Source organism: Macaca nemestrina, chromosome 2 (assembly GCF_043159975.1).
Source record: "Macaca nemestrina isolate mMacNem1 chromosome 2, mMacNem.hap1, whole genome shotgun sequence".
Classification (NCBI taxonomy): Eukaryota; Metazoa; Chordata; class Mammalia; order Primates; family Cercopithecidae; genus Macaca; species Macaca nemestrina.
This window is the reverse complement of record NC_092126.1, coordinates 201,385,199-201,403,606: the sequence shown is the minus strand read 5'-3', so window position 1 is coordinate 201,403,606 and position 18,408 is coordinate 201,385,199. Positions and strand designations below refer to the sequence as shown.

General features: G+C 38.6%; 1 long non-coding RNA gene across 1 annotated transcript in view; it reads right to left on the bottom strand.

The window, feature by feature from the left end:
• Positions 1-494: 494 nt before the first annotated feature.
• Positions 495-18,408, bottom strand: part of LOC139361816 (uncharacterized) — a 126,807-nt gene continuing 108,893 nt past the window's right edge. The window contains exons 5-6 of the long non-coding RNA XR_011619478.1: positions 1,221-1,337; positions 495-958 (exon numbers count right to left, since the gene is read on the bottom strand). This is a non-coding gene — a long non-coding RNA (uncharacterized lncRNA). The remainder of the gene's footprint in view (positions 959-1,220; positions 1,338-18,408) is intronic.

Sequence of the window (18,408 nt, the reverse complement as noted above, 5' to 3'; positions counted from 1 at the left end):
ATATGTACTAGTTGTGCCTTCACAGAAAAAGTTTTGTGACCTCTGGTTTACAGAGGAGAACAGTGCCTTAAATAGTATCATATATTCAATAAATTACAAATGTTAAATATAAAAAATACATAATTTAAAGCAGAAAAGGGAAGAGTTTTGAGTATAGAGTCATAGGTTGGAGGCATGAAGGACTGTTATAGTCATAGCAGGCACAATGCCTAGGGCCCACCATGCTTTAGGGTACAGTGCTTGTGGTTTGTTGTTGTGTCACAGAGATCAGATTAAGAGTTTTAAGGAGCAGAGAGACATGATCAGATTTAGCAAGATTTCGCTGGTGCGCTGTGGAGATATTAAACCCAAGATAGGATATAAGGAACCTGTTAAAAATCAGGTGTCTTGAGGACCTAAAGTAGGAAAGAGAGAAAACATATGAACAGAAAAGGATCTATAGACACCCTTAAGTATGTAAAATCAGCATGATTTATTGAATCTCATCTGTTCTCATTTTAAAACATGTTTGCAAATTTTTGACACTCCTCCCTTCGAAAGGTGAAGCCTAATTACTCTTGTCTTAGATGTAGGCCCAACCCAGGAACTCCATTCCAATGAAAATAATGTGACAGGAGTGATGCTATGTGGCTTCCAAGGCTAGGTCACAAAGAGCATAGCTTCTACTGGATTCTCTCTCTTTTGGATCTCTCTCTCTGACCCTCTGTTCTAAAAAAAAGCCAAACAACCTGTCATAAGAATAATAAAGCAGCCCGAGGACAGTGCCATGTAAAGAGAACCTGAGGCTTTTCCCACATTTGCCAGCAACGTCAGTGAACCACGTTGGAATGGGATCCGATAGCATCTCTGAGTCTTTGGCTGCCTGTAGGCCTGGACGACATCCTGATTATAACCTCACGAGAGACCCTGAACCAGAATCGCGCCGACAAGCTGCTTCCAAATTCCTGACTCAAAGAAACTGTGAAGGAAGTAAATGTTTGTTGTTTTCAGTCATTGATTACGGGATAATTTGTTATGGGGCAACATATATTCACGAATTACTGAAATGGGTAATGCAGGAGGAGGAAAAAAACGGGGGGAATGGGCAGAGTGCTATGGCCCTGATGATTTGAAGGTCATGTGGGAGAGCATAATAAACATGTCAAGAGAAACTTTGATATTCTTTTGTAGTCTGACAGTCAGGGAGAGGCCAAGGATTAAACTAGTATTCCTTAAGGTACCTGTAATGTACAATCTTGAAACTCTCTGCAGTGCATTTTCATTTTAGTGAGGATATTTTATTCTTCTCTTTGCTTCTTTGTCCATTGGTGTGTAACATCTTTTGGGTCAGCAAATAACTGTTGTAAAAAGGAAACATTTCTAAAATATGAAAACTTGCAAAGAAAAGACTTTTAGTCTTTTAGCTTATATTTAAACACTCAGGTAAAGAAACAAGCTCTCAACTAATAACCAATGTACCTGAAAACTAGAAAAGATTTCCACCGAAAGCTAAACTACAGATGCTGTCGGTGAGTTGTAGGAATTCAGACACCAGGGTTTGATAGTATTTTCCTCAGATACTCTAAACATATTCAAAGGTAATATCCTCCAGCTAGACTTTTCATGGATATGTGCAATAGATAAGGTCTGGGAGGTTGGGGAAGTGTTCAGATACAAGCATACCAAAGATAGAAGGTGACTCTACTCTGTTATAATATTAGGCTCAACTTCTAGCTTCCAGCATAACACCACAGTTTGAATGCCAGCAAAATTGCTCTCCGCCACAGTTGAGTGCACTGGCATAAAGATTATATAGTTTAATATTTATATATCAGCAAGGAACATCTACAGAAAATACTCACTCTAGTTCATAGAAGATTGAATGTGGACATCACAAGCAAGAAAATTAGAGATCTCAAAAGCCATTACAGATTTAAGAAAATATAAAAGTCAATATAATTTCAAAAATTAGAAGTTACCAATTTAAATCTTTAAAAACTAGATATTTAAAAATTAGGCTGCGGGGGGGGGGCCGCCACTCAGATGTTGCCCCTCCGTGAGTGATCCTCAGGTGACCCAAGATTTTGGGTCTCTGGGGTGTGAGTTTGTGGAGAGGACCCAGGCATGTTGCACACCTTGGATTTTGTTCTCCTCCCCTAGATCTCTACGAATAAAACACACTAAGTTGTCTCAGGGCAAAGAGGAACGTGTTAAATTTCTTTTCTTGAATTGGTAGGGGCACAAGCACCTGGGGACTGAAAGTCTGGAGGCTCTTCTGAGCTGCTGTTTAAATGTTCAACAAGCACTTAGTAAGTGGCCGCTATTCATCAAGCTACGTACTTTGAACATGTGTTGATAACCTACTTCCCTGGAGTAGCTTATGGTCTCAGAAGATTGGTCACCTTTGCCGTTATTAAGGGCATTATATTTTTCATGTTCACAAAATCAGACACACACACACACACACTCACACACCATTAACAACAAACAAACCGAATCACTCCTGCCTGTGCCAGACACAATGAGTTCTGTTGATCCCCTTAACACCCACAAACTGTTGTGCCAATTTACAACAATAACCATATGCAGCTTCCCGTTTCTTCAAACTTTTGATTGTCATTCTCTTCCTGCATGTTTCTCTTTATCTTCAGTCTTATGTCCGCTCCTAAAATCCAAGAAAATCCCCAATGAACCTACTGAAAGACCTTTTTATCCAGGATAAAAGGTTAAGCCTATTCTGTGGCTTCTTGGAGTCTGGGTGAGGAGCAGGATTTCACTTACTTAGTAGATCCAGCAGTTAAAGTAACTTTTTAATACTGAATAGAATAGAAATTAATTTCTCACCATCATGGGAGATAGATGTGGTCAGCAAGCGGAATGTTAGACTGACTTCCATTAGCTGTGCTCAAAAAAGAGCATAGAGATTTTATTATCCAAAATTAGATGATGCTAATACATGGAGCCTACTAATTTATCCTAAGAACTGCCATTGTATTAAGACAGGGTCATCCCATCTGAGTTTAATTTTCTAATGAAAACACCACCAAAATGTTCCTGAGGTCCCTGTGAAGTTTTGAAATACTGTACCCCAAGTAGCTAAGTGGTGGGAGAGAGGGGGTAGCTGCCTGCAGGATTGTCTGAGGGGGGTGAAATTAACAGCTCACCAATCTGCTCAAACGGAATTCCTGTGAAAGTAAATCATAAAAATGACACAGCACCCGTACCACACATTCACTTGGAGATCCCTTGCTTACAGCCCACCCTCTCCTCCTCCACTACCAAAAATGCACAAATTATCACTACATAGAATTTTGGTTGCATTTGTGAACACTGAAACTCTGAGGTAGCTCTCAGTTAGTTTAGAAAGTTTATGTTAGTTTATGTTGCCAAGTTTGAGGATGCATACCCGTGACACAGTCTCAGGAAGTTCTGCCAACATGTGCCCAAGGTGTCCGGCACACAGCTTGGTTCTATGAATTTCAGGGAGACATGAGACATCAATCAATATATGTAAGAAGTACATTGGTTCCGTCCAGAAAGGCGGGGACAACTAGAAGCAGCGAGGGGCTTTCCAGGTCACAGGTAGGTGAGGGACAAATGGTTGCATTCTTTTGAGTTTCTGAGAAGCCTTTCCAAAGGAGGCCATCAGATAAGCATCCATCTCAGTGAACAGAGGGATGGCTTTGAACAGAATGGGAGGAAGGTTTGCACTGAGTAGTTCCCCGCTTGACTTGTCTCTTTAGCTTAGTAGTTTGGGGGCCCCAAGATTTTCCTTCCACACATTGCTACATGGTTTAAAGTCCAAATCCAAATCCAAATTGCAAGCAAAGGCAGTTATCCCCAAGAGCCCTCAAACATGCCGAATGAAAAGTCCTTTCAGAAGACCTACAGGAAAATGATTTTTGAGCATTTGTATTCCAGTAGAATTGTTTTGGTAATTATCTACCCAATTTTCTTTAAAAGAGTCTCTTGAGGCACTTTTTGAAGACTAGAAGAAAATGAACAAAGGGTTCTTGTGGTTTATTAGAGGGGGAAAACAACTCCTATTATTTAAAGGATCTCAAAGGCAAAAGAAGGATTTTAAGTTGAAGGATAATAAAAAATACTGTGCAAAGATTTTAAAATTTGTTTTATTCCAATGAAAAGAAAATATTAAAGTAACCCAACCAACATTTTCTTGGGCATTAAAAATAATGATGTTTATTGTAATTCATATTTTGTCATTGCTTTTCATATCTGTATTATAAATATGCACCTTACAAATACATTGATATGGTTTGGCTGGGTCCCCACCCAAATCTCAACTTGAACTGTATCTCCCAGAATTCTCATGTGCTATGGGAAGGGCCCGGGGGAGGCAATAGAATTATGGGGGCAGGTCTTTCCCGTGCTATTTTTGTGATAGTGAATAAGTCTCATGAGACCTGATGGGTTTATCATGGGTTTCCACTTTTGCTTCCTCCTCATTTTCTCTTGCTGCCACCATTGTGAGGCCTCCCCAGCCATGTGGTACTGTGAGTCCAATTAAACCTCTTTTTCCTCCCAGTCTCAGGTATGTCTTTATCAGTAATGTGAAAATGAACTAATACATGTATTTTTGAGAAAACAGAAGCTATAGTTGTACAGCCAGTTATTTTTAAAAGTACTTCATGTTCTGAAAAAGTGCTGTGACTTGTGCTCAATCTATGTGAAAAAAAACCTAAGGGTATTAAAAAGTGTTTGCTCTCTGTCCTTAAATAAGTTGTGAGGCACTATGTGTTGAAAATTCTGACAGGGCAAAGGGCTGATCGAAACTTGTAAGGCTTTACATCATAACTCAAGTAGGTACCATTGCATTATGCTGTTAGACTTAAGGCTACAGTAGAATCGCATGAGCAATTATATATGTTACCATAAATCAATGAATAATGCTTGTATTAATTATTTGTTGAGTCTTGCTTTTGGTTCACACAGAACTTTAAATTTGGAGTGATTTGGGGACAGAAAACAAAACCACACCCTCATTAGGTCATAATTGCTTTCTAACTTGATCACTGGAACATTATTTACCTAAGTAGATTTCACTTCTTAGTCTTGTTAGCAATTAAGTAATCATATTTGTTATTCAAAGTTAAACATGATGTTCTGTTGGCTTTTTGTCAATTTTAGAAGGGATGTAAAACCTTGGCATATAGCTGAAATGTTTTACATGATAGAAGATATTTTATTTTTCTTTATATAACAGTCTAATATTCCTACACGCACAATAAACAGACTCTTCTGAGAGTGTATGAAAGTAGAGGCCGGGCATGGTGGCTCACACCTGTAATCCCACCACTTTGGGAGACCAAGGCAGGCAGATCACCTGAGGTCAGGAGTTTGAAACCAGCCTGGCCAACATGGTGAAACCGTGTCTCTACTAAAAATGCAAAACAATTAGTTGGGCGTGGTGGCAGGCACCTGTAATACCAGCTATTTGGGAGGCTGAGACAGGAGAATTGCTTGAACCAGGGAGGTGGAGGTTGCAGTGAGCCAAGATTGCACCACCGCACTCCAGCCTGGGCAATAAAGTGAGACTTTGTCTCAAAAAAAAAAAAGAAAGAAAAAGAAAAGGGGGGTAGAGGAAATGGTTATCAAATGGGTTAGAATAAAACAGGTTGGGTGAATTGATATCTCATTTTAATATTTTAATTTTGTTTCAGGAAATTTTAGGTGGTACAGGAATTCATCAGCATGTTTAACAAAGCCATGAAGTAAAAAGGCTATCATGGATTGACCAGCTAAGCAAAGGCTAACGGTAGGAGACTGTTGAAAGAGGCGAAGGTGGAAGAAGTAGCACCAGCTGCACTGTGCTAGGGAGAGCTGCACTGGTCCAATTTCTCAACAGTATTTTTCAAGACCCAAGCATTTGCAAAGCACCACTCCAGATGCCGTGTGCCTTAAAGTTCGGGTTATAAGGAAGAACAGAAAAATGAGCAGCTATTAAACACCTGTCTTTACATAATATTATTTAATTTCACAGCAATCGTAAGCTATTATAAGATAAATATTGATATTCTTATTTTCCATAGGTTCAGTGAAATCAGGCAATCTACTCTCAGTTCATTCCCTACATAAAGCAATACATCTTGGACTTGTGATTTAAACAAGTGCTTATCCAAATATCCATGCAGCTTTGTCAATGAGAATGAGGAAAATTTACAAATATTGTGGAAAATAGCAACTTTTGTACCCCAAATTACTTAATGGTACCTAGACAGTTTTTCAGACACAGACAAATTTGAACAGCTAATTATGCAGAGATAAAGTTTTATGTAATAAATGAATATGTACCCTGATTAATATCTCTATTTCTTTTATGAAAGATAGGAAGTGCATGCTAAGAATAAGAGATGTACAACTTTATAAATGTTTTCATTTATTCTATAAAAGATTTAATATCTAACTTTCACCCTCAGTCTGACTGACACTTTAACTACTACTGGAAAAATTCAGAAAATTTGACAGATATTAAAATTACCTTGGCTGTAAAACTTAATTTTTCTCAAAAATTTTCTCTGGGTTGATGTTAAACTGTTAACCGTTGAGTAGAGGGTTTAAGAGGTTTATGAAAATAGTACTGAGTCACAGACACGGGAGGAACGTCTACCTCTCGATCCTAAAATGGGTGTGTAATTGGTTTAACGGGTGTGATGTTGGCCACTGCTCTGGATGTAAGTTGTCCCATTTGGTATTTTGTAACATCCCAGTTCCTGTTGGCTGAGAGTGAGCCACGTCCTCATCTAATCCCCTGTGGGGCTGCCGCACCTAGAAACAGTGGAGTGAGGTTCCCTTGCTACTTATGCCTCATGGGAGACACGGTGGATTGCCTTGGACCTTCTTGTGCCTAAACATTTTGTGACACCCTTTCTATTCTGTGACTAACACACACCACGACAACACATGAAAGTTTCCTATGAAGCTTGCCATCTCCTCAGTTTTCATCTAGGAAGTGGGGCACCTATTATCTTAACTCTGTGATGCCCAAACTTAAAAAGGATACTATGTAATTTTATTCTGTCTTTCAGACTTATCTATGAGTGAAGGTAGTTGTTGTGGAGGGGAGGGAGGATGTCTGCCTCTAACCTGTAGACTATTCCACCTTCTTTTCATCTGCCCCAAACAGGAGGTATTTTATATCATGTGGGAAGGGAGTGGGGTATGCTGGTCATTGCTGACTCAGGTCATTTGAGCTTAAAGGGTAGAAATTTGCCACTTTTGTTGTCTTGTCTGTTTTGACAACTGTACCCCCAAGCCTCAGGGCAACAGTGACTCTAAGAACCATATAGGGAACAGTCACAATTAAAAGGAAGTGTATGGTCAGCAGTGAGGACTTGGAATCAAATTCTATTTCTACCACCATTTATCTTTTGCAACTTAATGCATATACTCAATCAGTAATGCAGATATTAATGAATTTTTAAAATATTCCATTTTAAACTCAGATCATTATATTCTGACACCTGGATGAAAGAGAAATATTTGATTAGTCATGCAGATGTTTCTAGACATTTATTTAGTGTTGTATATACAATAAAAATGGCTGAATCTGTTTTGATTCTGGGGACTGTTTGGGGACTGTGTATCCTGACGACATGGAACACATTATTTTAAATTTTGAAACCAGTGGAGATACAAGCAACACCCTTGAAGGAACCAGAGGGTAGGAGGAAATGATGTAATTTGTGAAAAATTAAAAAGAAAACAAACAATATTGACTTATTTTTATCTTCTACTGTTCATTCTACCCAATGGCTAGCTATATTTTTTAATTTGCCTGTGATATTCATTGAATGAAGTCATTTTATAAAGACAAAAATATGATGCTGGCACTTTTCCTATAAATCAAAACTCTTTCTACATGCCTAAGTTCCTGGGATTATTTTAGACACAAAAGTCAGGAAAATTATTTCCAAAAATACACATATTTTCTAACTGCTTGTTTCATTTTTGTGAAATTGAGTTCTTCTAAAAGGCCTGATACTATACTAGCCTCAAACAGGTCATATATCAGAAGAAGTCAATAATGCTTGGATGATTTAATCGTTTGCATCCTAAAATTTTTGCAGAAATTTTTGAGTAATACATTTTTTGACAAACACACATAATTTGTCTTTTATGAAAACTGCAATCTTTTTAGGGGACATAGAACATTTTTTAAAGGCAAAAATAAGTTTATGCCATAATCGATCACTCAGCTGCAGCTTTAAAATGGTTATTTATAAATTGCTTAATCTTCTTGCCTTTTTTAATGGGTATTTTCATTATTTATTCAATTAATGTTGTAAACACAGTATTGATTCAAAGAGTAATGCTTTTCATAAAATATATCTGACCATAAAATTGAGCAGTAAAAGTTAAAATATAAAAACTCCTAGATCGGTTTCATCATCCCTTTAGAAATGTATGTAAGCCTTATGCTTTGGGGTTATAGACACAGAGGGGACAATTAAAATAGTAGATGCACGTATTCACAAATATGTGAGAATCATTAGAGGTAGTTATTTGATTGAACATATTTTAATTCTGCTTTTAGGAAGATATTTTAATTTAGAATATTCTCTCTGCCTGTTTAATAAGAAGTTATTTCTTATATGCAAAGAATATGTATATTGGAATATAACTTTTGAAATTATTTTGTCCAATGCTTTTTTTGTTTTGTTTTTAAAGAGACAGGGCTTCACTCTGTCATCCATGCTAGAGTACAGTGGTATGATCATAGCTCACTGCAGCCTTGAACTCCTGGACTCAAGTGATCTTCCTGAGCAGGTGGGACAACAGGCACGCACCACCATGTCCAGCTAATTATTTTAATTTGTGTAGAGACAGGGTCTTGCATTGTCTCCCAGGCTGGTCTCAAATTCCTGGCTTCAAGCAGTTCTCCCACCCCTGCCTCCCAAAGGGCTGGGTTTACAGGTGTGAGTCACCATGCCTGGACCCAATTACTCTTAATTTAAATTTGTGGATGCTGAGACTAAAAGAGATCAATAAATTTGTCCAAAGCATCATCATGTGTAATTAACTAATTTAATTTTTCCCACTTTACACACACCCTGTGATCTCTATACATACACACCATCTAATGCAGTTTTTAAAATGACTCATTTAATGGTGAGTTATTATCCTATTTCTCTTCCTTTGGATGAAGATTCATTCCTAATACAATTTATTCTGTACATTCAAACCACCATCAAAATATTCTACTGAACACACCTGTATGGGTTTGGTCTATGAGGAATTTTGGGTACTTATAAAATTTGAATCATTTCCAAACTATCTCTTGCATAGATCTTTCTATCACCACTGCCTAGTCCTGACCTGACTTCTCTTCTACACACTGCAATGATCACCTTATTGGTCTCCCTCCCCAATCAATACTACACACTACTGCTAGAGTTATTGCCCTTACCCTGTTGTAAAACATTCACTTCCTATTGCTTAGAATAAATGCCAATTACTTAGCCTAACATTTAAAAATTTCCATTAGATGACCCCAACCTATATTTCAACCTTCTCCCTCTACCTCTGCTCTCACATGCCCTAACTCCCAAGTCACACGTGGCTGTTATCTATTTGCCATTCCTTCTGTTTGCCCAATATGTTTTTCCTATTGATCTTAATTCAAGTTTTCTCATTAATCTGAAATTATGTAGTAGATTTATGTATGACTCAGACAAAATCTCATCTCCTTACAAGCCAGTCACAAATGTCACTATTCGAAATTCATCCCCTCTCCTATACTGTCATAAGATTGTTTAAATGTTAATCATAGCACCTATGACAGTCTTCTATTAAATATATTCATGTATGGCTGTCTTTGTCCCTAAAATAACAGCAAGCATATGGAGGCAAGAGAACATTTCCATTTGTTTCTGTTAATTCACAGAGTATCCAACAACAAATGTATGTTGATTGACTTGATTTGATTGAACATTTGGGTGGTTTTAAAATACATTACGTGTTTTCTTATCCTCTTAATATGCTATACCACATCATGTATTTTCCTTGCTAACTCAGGACAACATTTATTAGCATTTATTGTACTGAGTTATAATGCCCTCAAGAGCCACTAAATCATATCAAATTCTTTGCCCCTAGACTAAGTAGCTACTGACTGCAGAGATTTGATTTGGGGAGTTTTATATCCTGGGAACTCCTTATGCCAGCAGCTTTATTTTAATCAATCGCCTGGGGCAGGCCTGAAGGTGTTACTATCCCTCTCCGATCAAGGAGCATCAAGGTCTTCCTAGTAGCGGTTTGCTTCTAAGACTTACTGTCCTTTCTGGTTGTTGGATGAAATGCTACACGCACCAATGCTTCCAAAGGGTTAGACTTTTTCTCATTGAGAAATAAGAAACAACTGACTTAACTCTGGGCAAGAAAAAGTTGGAGTTCGAGTTTTGACAGCCTGGCTTCTCACTGGGATGGCTGCCCTCATTTCACCGCAGGGGAGACTGTGCTGAGGCCGAATGTTTTCAGGGGGGCGGGACCATCACAGCACTGTGGCCCATTCCCTCGCCCTCCTCCATGTGTACGGAAACGGAGTGGAACGCCTTTCTTGGGGTGGACATCCTCAGCCCGGCAGCCTAGCTATTCTTGCTTCCTTCTCAATTGAAGTGGAAATTGTGGCACTACTGTTTTTTGGCTAGAAGGTCATGGGGCGTTAGGTCACTGGAGCCCTCAAGAGACATAAAATATAGCAAGGGCAAAAATCCAATGCCAGCCGAGAGAACGGGGATTTGATTTCCTATGGGAACTTCCAGTCATGTTCCAGTCCTTCCAATTATGTTCCCTGCCCCCGCCACCCCAAGTTATAATTTCTTCGGGATTCAATAATAGTCACTGTTCATTTCTTTTTTTGGCTTTTCCCTCCTGTACTTTTTCAAGCAGCCTCAGTTTTTCCAAGTGGATGTTTCTTTCTCCCCAGAAAGTTAATAGATGTATTTATTTTATGTGACTTGTCAGAACAATTTATCAATCTTTTTGCTTTAGGTTTTTAATAAAATTTATATTTGAGATTTTTTTCAGAATCTTTCTCCTGAACAAAAATCATCCCAGGTGGCGATTGGGAACACATAAATTGTATTCACCGAAGGAACGACAAGCACCAATTTGTTCCTCTCCTCCATTTCCTCCCGGAGCTCAGCTCATGCTTAGCTGCCAGAAGGAAATGCTTCTCCGAGTAGTTATTATGTGGTCATAGATTTAGGCCAGGCACTGCATTTCTGCTTCTTCAAAACAATGCTTTCTGTAAAAATAATGGCAAGCCCAGAAATCTGGAAATCTGTTCTTATTCTGCCTTCGTTGCAAATGCATAGAGACCTTAAGTAAGTTTCTGAGCCTCAGTTTCCTTCCGATGAAGATAACAATCTCTGGCCTCCTACCTTATGGAGTGATGTAAAGATCAAGTGAGAACGTCCAAGAAAAACATAGAAATCTATTAAATACTAAAGATAAAGAGATAATTAGTGTGACCATACTTCCTAAACTATAAAGAAATGTGTAAGAGCAATTAAGCTTATTGATTATAATTGTTCCCCAAGAGTCTGAGCACATTGGCTATGGGTCAGGAAGAGCAATACTGTACATTTAGTTGCCACTTTCTTGTCCTTGCTGTGTTAAACTCACCTCCTGCCTGCCCTTCAGGAAGGCTTTCTCCTCATGACAACCCAGTCAGTATCTTGCCTGCAGCCATAAAACTGAGCTTATCTCAAAGGAAAATACCCAGGTTTAGTAAATACAGAAACAGTCCTGGAAACTCATTCAAGTACTTTACTGCCTCTATTTTCAGGGACCCAGTGGCCCTCACATTATTTTGATATTTATGTCCTAGGAGGACTATGGATATTTAAAGCTCATGTGCTGTGCAGATCAGTAGAGGGGGAAAAAAAATGTCTTATACCTCCCTACTTGGACCACCAGTTATTCTTTTGGAAAATTACAGAGTGGAAAAAATCTGAGGGCTTGAAGTAGATCTTGTATTTATATCTGAAGAATCTTGATTTGTATGGAAAGCCTAATGTTTCCTGGCTAATTGTGATCTGAAGAAATACTGCTAGCTTCCTGCCACATGGTAGTGACAAAATAATGCCAGCAGACCTAAATGCATAAAAATGTTGAGGTGAATGCAGTCTTGCTTCTTTCCCAACCCCACCTCAAACCTGCCATTTATACAAGGCAAGTCCCAAGAACATGCATCTGATTTTGGATTGGCCTTTCAGAGAATGTTTCCTCCATTCATAGAACTTGAAAGGTTTGCCATATTGTTTTAGATCCATTTATCTTTCAGGAATAAAACAGATATTTCAAGGGGGTTAAGTAGGTATAGTATCTCTATGACTCGTGTTTTGTAGTTTCTTATTTAAATACAAACAAACAAAAAAAAACCAAAACAACCTATTAGGTAGATTGTATTTTTCATTTTTCACATTAATTTTAAACAAATCAAGACTTTAAATTAAGAGATGTACTTAACAGTCACAACTAATGAAAGTTGAAGCCAAAAGTTAAAGCCCCTACTCTTTCCCAAACATTACCGTGTCTCTCTTAGTTCACTAATTAATGATGCTCATAAATAGCACAGACCACACAAGTCGTTCCCATTATGTGGGAACACCGCAACCTCAGTAGGACACTCAATGCCATTCAGGGATCCTGTTTTCCCTCCAAGTTTGCTTTATATTTTATACTGAGTGTGAATATTCTGAAATATTTCACTATCTCTAGACGCCAACCAGGTCTCTAACTCCACAGATATCTCCTGTGGGTAGGGCATGTCCAGTTGCACTGTGATTTAAGTATATACATTTTGACATTTTCTTAGTATTTTTTTTTCTTTTTTGTTTCCCAAGCATCAAACAATATTGATTCTAATTTGGCAATGTCTGTGTGTTCTTTCTGTTCCCCACAATAACTGACCAGACCACTTTAGAGGACTCCTTTCTGGGGACTCCTTGCCTCCAAACTGAGTCTCCTCTGTTCCCTTCACATTCATTCCTGGGTAACTAAAACACAGGTCAGATAATATCTTTTACTTCCTCCATTTTTCCTCAACAGCTCTTTGATGCCAACAACAACAAAAAATTCCCCAATGTTGGAGGTGGGACCTGGTGGGAGGTGATTGGATCATCGGAGTGCGTTTCTCACAAATGGTTTAGCACCCTCCTCTTGGTGTTGTTCTCATAATACTGAGTTCTTGCAAGATCTATTGTTTAAAAGTGTGTGGCACCTCCCTCTCTCTTTCCTGCTGCTGCTCTCAACATGTGAGACGCCTGATCCTGTGCCTTCCACCACAAAGGTAAGCCTCCAGAGGCCTCCCCAGAGGCAAATGCCAATGTTATGCTTCCAGTACAGCCTGCAGAACCATAAGCCAATTAAACTTCTTTTCTTAATAAATTACTTAGTCTCAGGTATTTCTTTATGACAATTTAAGAACAGCCTAGTACACCCAGCTTTTATCAAACGTCAATGTCTCGCGAAGGAGACGTGCTCATAGAGCCTATTACAAGCTCTCTAACCTTAGGGGTTGGGTGTGTTTTTAAATCCCATTGACTCTCGGCACTGATCACAGTGCTTGAATCATAACTATTTGCAAAGTAAATAGAGGGAGGGCGGGAAAAAAGAGAAATAAAAACTCAAATTCTGTTACAATATAAGCTACAAAAGTCAAGTAAGTATAATGTACTGTAAGAATACAGATGAGATATAACTGATCAACTGTACATGAATCAAACTTTACAACAGTTTTGATCGCTTGCTGGGTATAAACTTAATGGAGAATAGGGACTCAGGAGTGTCTCATCAAGAACTGCTAAGGACTTAAGATTTTACCCTATTTGGAAAGTTATGAGTTAGTCTGAGCCATTTCCTGGATACTAGCAAGAGACACAAGCCTCCAGGGTCAAAGATAAAGGGCAATTTTTTACTCACAGCAAAAGCAGTAGTGAGAGTGTCAGCACTTTTGTAAGTTCCTGAGCCAAATTTCCCACAAGAAGCCAGTCCATACCTGCATATTGCAGTGGGAGCTGTGTTCGAAAAGAGACACTCTGGGCTTCAAGAATAATATTAAGATGGGTAGGGAGCATATCTTCCCTTTTGTTTCGGGAGGAGAAACTTTGTCTTTCAACACTCTAAGAAAACCTGCCCTTTGCTCCAGAAGAAGCACCGCCTCTGTCTTCCAAACTTGTTCACTGTACAGATGTCCTTAGAAAGCCAATTGGGTAAAGGCAGTGGGCACCTCTGCTAACAAGACTTGCAGAAGCGTGAGAAAGCCATGTAGAATTGTCTCCTGACTTCCCCTTTCTGGTTCTATGCCATAAACCCATGTGTGGTACGTTAAACGGTTTTTATTTCCATTTTTAAGGGCAGCCTATATATGATTGAACAGGTAGGTGTAGATAACAGAGCAATCCCAGAGAGGCAGATTTACTATGAACCTGATGAAACTTAAACTTCTGAGTTCTTTACCTCTTCCAAGGCTCTGTAGTTACTTATGTATGAATAATCTTTTATTCTTTTCTTTGAGAGGGCTGTGCAAATTATGAAAACCTCAGACTCCCAAACCTCTGGATCCGCCAACCCTTGCCAGAGTGTATGCAGCTCTCACTTAAAATGAGGGTGGGATGCATGTGTGCTAGAAAATGCATCAGGTGCTACTGAGGGTGGGGTGCATGTGTGCTAGAAAACGCATCAGGTGCTACTGAGGGTGGGGTGCATGTGTGCTAGAAAATGCATCAGGTGCTACTGAGGGTGGGGTGCATGTGTGCTAGAAAATGCATCAGGTGCTACTGAGGGTGGGGTGCATGTGTGCTAGAAAAGGCTTCAGGTGCTACTGAGGGTGGGGTGCATGTGTGCTAGAAAATGCATCAGGTGCTACTGAGGGTGGGGTGCATGTGTGCTAGAAAATGCATCAGGTGCTACTGAGGGTGGGGTGCATGTGTGCTAGAAATTGCATCAGGTGCTACTGAGGGTGGGGTGCATGTGTGCTAGAAAATGCATCAGGTGCTACTGAGGGTGGGGTGCATGTGTGCTAGAAAATGCATCAGGTGCTACTGAGGGTGGGGGGCATGTGTGCTAGAAAATGCATCAGGTGCTACTGAGGGTGGGGTGCATGTGTGCTAGAAAAGGCTTCAGGTGCGACTTCTGTTCATTGAAGAAGCACTATAAAGAGTAGGACTATAAACTCTAGTGATGTTATTTAGTTAGAATGTGAAAATTATTAAAGGATAGTCAGAACAATTTCGATAAATAAAGATGTTTCTAAAAAATATTTCAAATGTAATAATCAATTTTTTTAATGGAAAGGATATAAAACGTCTTATTTCACATAGGTAAATTCTATCATTGTTTATTTTTGTCTTGTAAAATCTACTGTCCTACTCAGAGTCACCTTCATTTGATGTCTAAGCCTCTCACAATCTAAAAATGTTTGTTATTAATACTTACTTAATACTTTTTAACATTAAGTGGACCTTTATGTGCATATCTGAGAGACTATAGATAAACATGGATGGGCCTTTTCATCATTAACAGAAAAATACTTTTATAACTTACAGCCATTTTCTCTGAAGCTAAAGCTTGAGATCTGCATCTATTCAGTAAGATAATTTCACTAACTTGTCTTCATACATTGCTTTGGTGGTATACATCCAAAGTTGTCGCTCAAGCCACTCAGTTTTGAATTTAAAAGATGAATGTTTATCACTCAAGGCAACAATCATAATCATTTCCTTTCTTCAGTTCCATTAAGATGAAAAAAAAATCTTAGCAAACAGAATATACATGACTTTCACAGCATGTGATATTTTCAGCCTAACCTATTTTTAATTAAAAAGTCCATCAGTAAGTCATATCAATGGACTAATGTCTAACTGAAATTAAATGCTTACCATTAATTCTAATAGATCTAAAAAGTAACTTTGGAAACATACATATTCACTTAGTTCATTTTATTTTTAAAAATTCTAAAATATTTGCTATTCCAAGAGAAAAACACACTCAATTTTTTTCTTTAACTTATACTAATTTTTCCAAATTTATTTCTAAGGTTTATATATAGTCTCTTAAAGTATAAGTAACATTTTGCCTATAAAGTAGATCAACACCCAATCTTTCTAATACCATCCTCCAATATAAAAAGAAGTGGTTGATTTTAGGACTGAGGCAGGAAATATACAGGATGGGCCTGGAGCATTTTGTAGGATCAGAAAGTAAGCAAGTGCTACACACACACACACACAAACACACACACACACACACACAAATAGTATTGATACGGCTCCAATGATTGGAGGAACACCAGATTCTTCTTCTCCTGTCGGATTAGATAAAACCACAAGGACACTCGTGGAGTGGTTTTAAGGAGCAGAGAGTTTAATAGGCAAGAAAAAAGAGAAGGCAAAAGGCAGAAGGAAGAGGCTCCCCCATACAGAGACAGAGGGAGGGGGGCTCCAAAGCAGACAGAGAAGGCCCCCAAGTAGGGGGGAACCTGCCAGGTGTATACAGAGGCTGGAGGAGGCGGTGTCTGATTTGCATAGGGCTCTGGGGATTGGTTTGACCAGGCATCACATTAACCTAGCCCTGGAAACAACTGGCCCGCCCACCCTAGCCTTTTAATATGCAAACGCAGGGTGCCATGATGTTCTACACACGTGGGGACACGTGGGGGCGGCCATGTTGCCAGGCACTTGTGGGACAAGGGCAAGAACACAAAGATGGGAATGGCCCTGTGGGGAGGACCCGTTTCTAACGGCCTGCATTTGCATATCAAAGGTTGCCTGCCTTGCTCTAAGAGCCCCAGTTTTCCTTCTAGACAAGAAACGTTTCCGGCGCAGCTTTGAAAGAAACAAAAACTTTTCCTCTCTATCTGCCTAAAATAATTTCTTAATAACTCCTACCACAGTATGTCAAAGAGAAAGGGCAGCCAGCCAAAAGACCTCCCAAGATACAAGGCTGAAATAATACATATAGAGTATATAGAGGAATATTACATTACAAACCAAATTATAAAATGCATCCATACTGAATACAAGTCTATGATTGAACGAATACATAAGTAAATGGGGAAGAATACACAAATCTCCCTTGCAAGAGGCAGAACAGAACTCCTTTCTCTTTAAGTGTGTGCTCCACATATTGAGTTCCTTCTAAGCAGTGAAATGTAAAAAAGGAGGGAAAGAAAAGTAGCTTTGCAGTGGAGAACTCTGACAAATAATACTTCAGCCCAGTGATCAAAGTGAACATCAACAGTAGTAAGTAATGTTGGTAATATGTATATTTGATATGATGTGATGAGAATGGTACTTTATCTTTGTTGTCTTCCTCCTTTCTCCCCAAACCTATAATTCCAGCCAAATCATGACTCATTAAAAAAATTAGTCAAATCCAAATTGAGTAACATTTCACTAAATAACTGAGTGATATTCCTAAAAATTGTCGAAATTGTAAGAAAAAAGAAAAAAAAAAAAAGAAAATTAGGCCAGGCGCGGTGGCTCACGCCTGTAATCCCAGAATTTTAGGAGGCCTAAGGGGGTGGATCATCAGAAGTCAGGAGTTTGAGACCAGCCTGGCTAACATGGTGAAACCCCAAAAAATTAGCTGGGCACGGTGGTGGGCTCCTGTAATCCCAGCTACTTGGGAGGATGCAGGAGGAGGCAGAGGTTGCAGTGAGCCGAGATTGTGCCATTGCACTCCAGCTTGGGCAACAAGAGTGAAACTCCATCTCAAAAAAAAAAAAAAAAAAGAAAAGAAAATCAGAGAAACTGTCGTGGCCAAGATCTTAAGAAGATGTGATGACTAAGTGTAATGTGATATCCTGGATGGGATTCTGGAACAGTAAAACAAATCAGGTAAAATCTAAGGAAATATGAACAAAACATAGACTTTAGACAACAGAATTCTCTCATCAGTTATAGAATAAAGAAAAAGAAACCTCACTGTCAATTAATCCTTAGGTAGCTGTTTAAATAAATACTTCATGAAAACCTCAAATTCTATTTTAAATAGAACTGTCATTTTCCATTACTCTTCTTTGCATTTTCTTCTCTTTAGGTAGTTTACAGTTTGCTGCAATGTTTGTTGAGGTACAGAAACACAATCCATATAAATCTAGTTAGATAAATAGAAGGATCAAATATTTGAGATTAGAATAAGTATAGATAAAAAATAACAGCTTCTGAAAATAGGTATATTGAATGAAAGAGTGCTTAAAGGGATGAAAAATAAAACATGGAAAAGACAAAATGGCTATCTGACACAGGCTTGCTGCTGTTTGTGATTCTATATTCATAAGGTACTAGAATTTGTGTTTATTATATGGTGGTCAAAATAGAAAATAAACTTAACAATTATTAAAGTATATTAGACATCATGAAACTGCTAACAGAACTAATAAAATGTGATATACAACGGCAA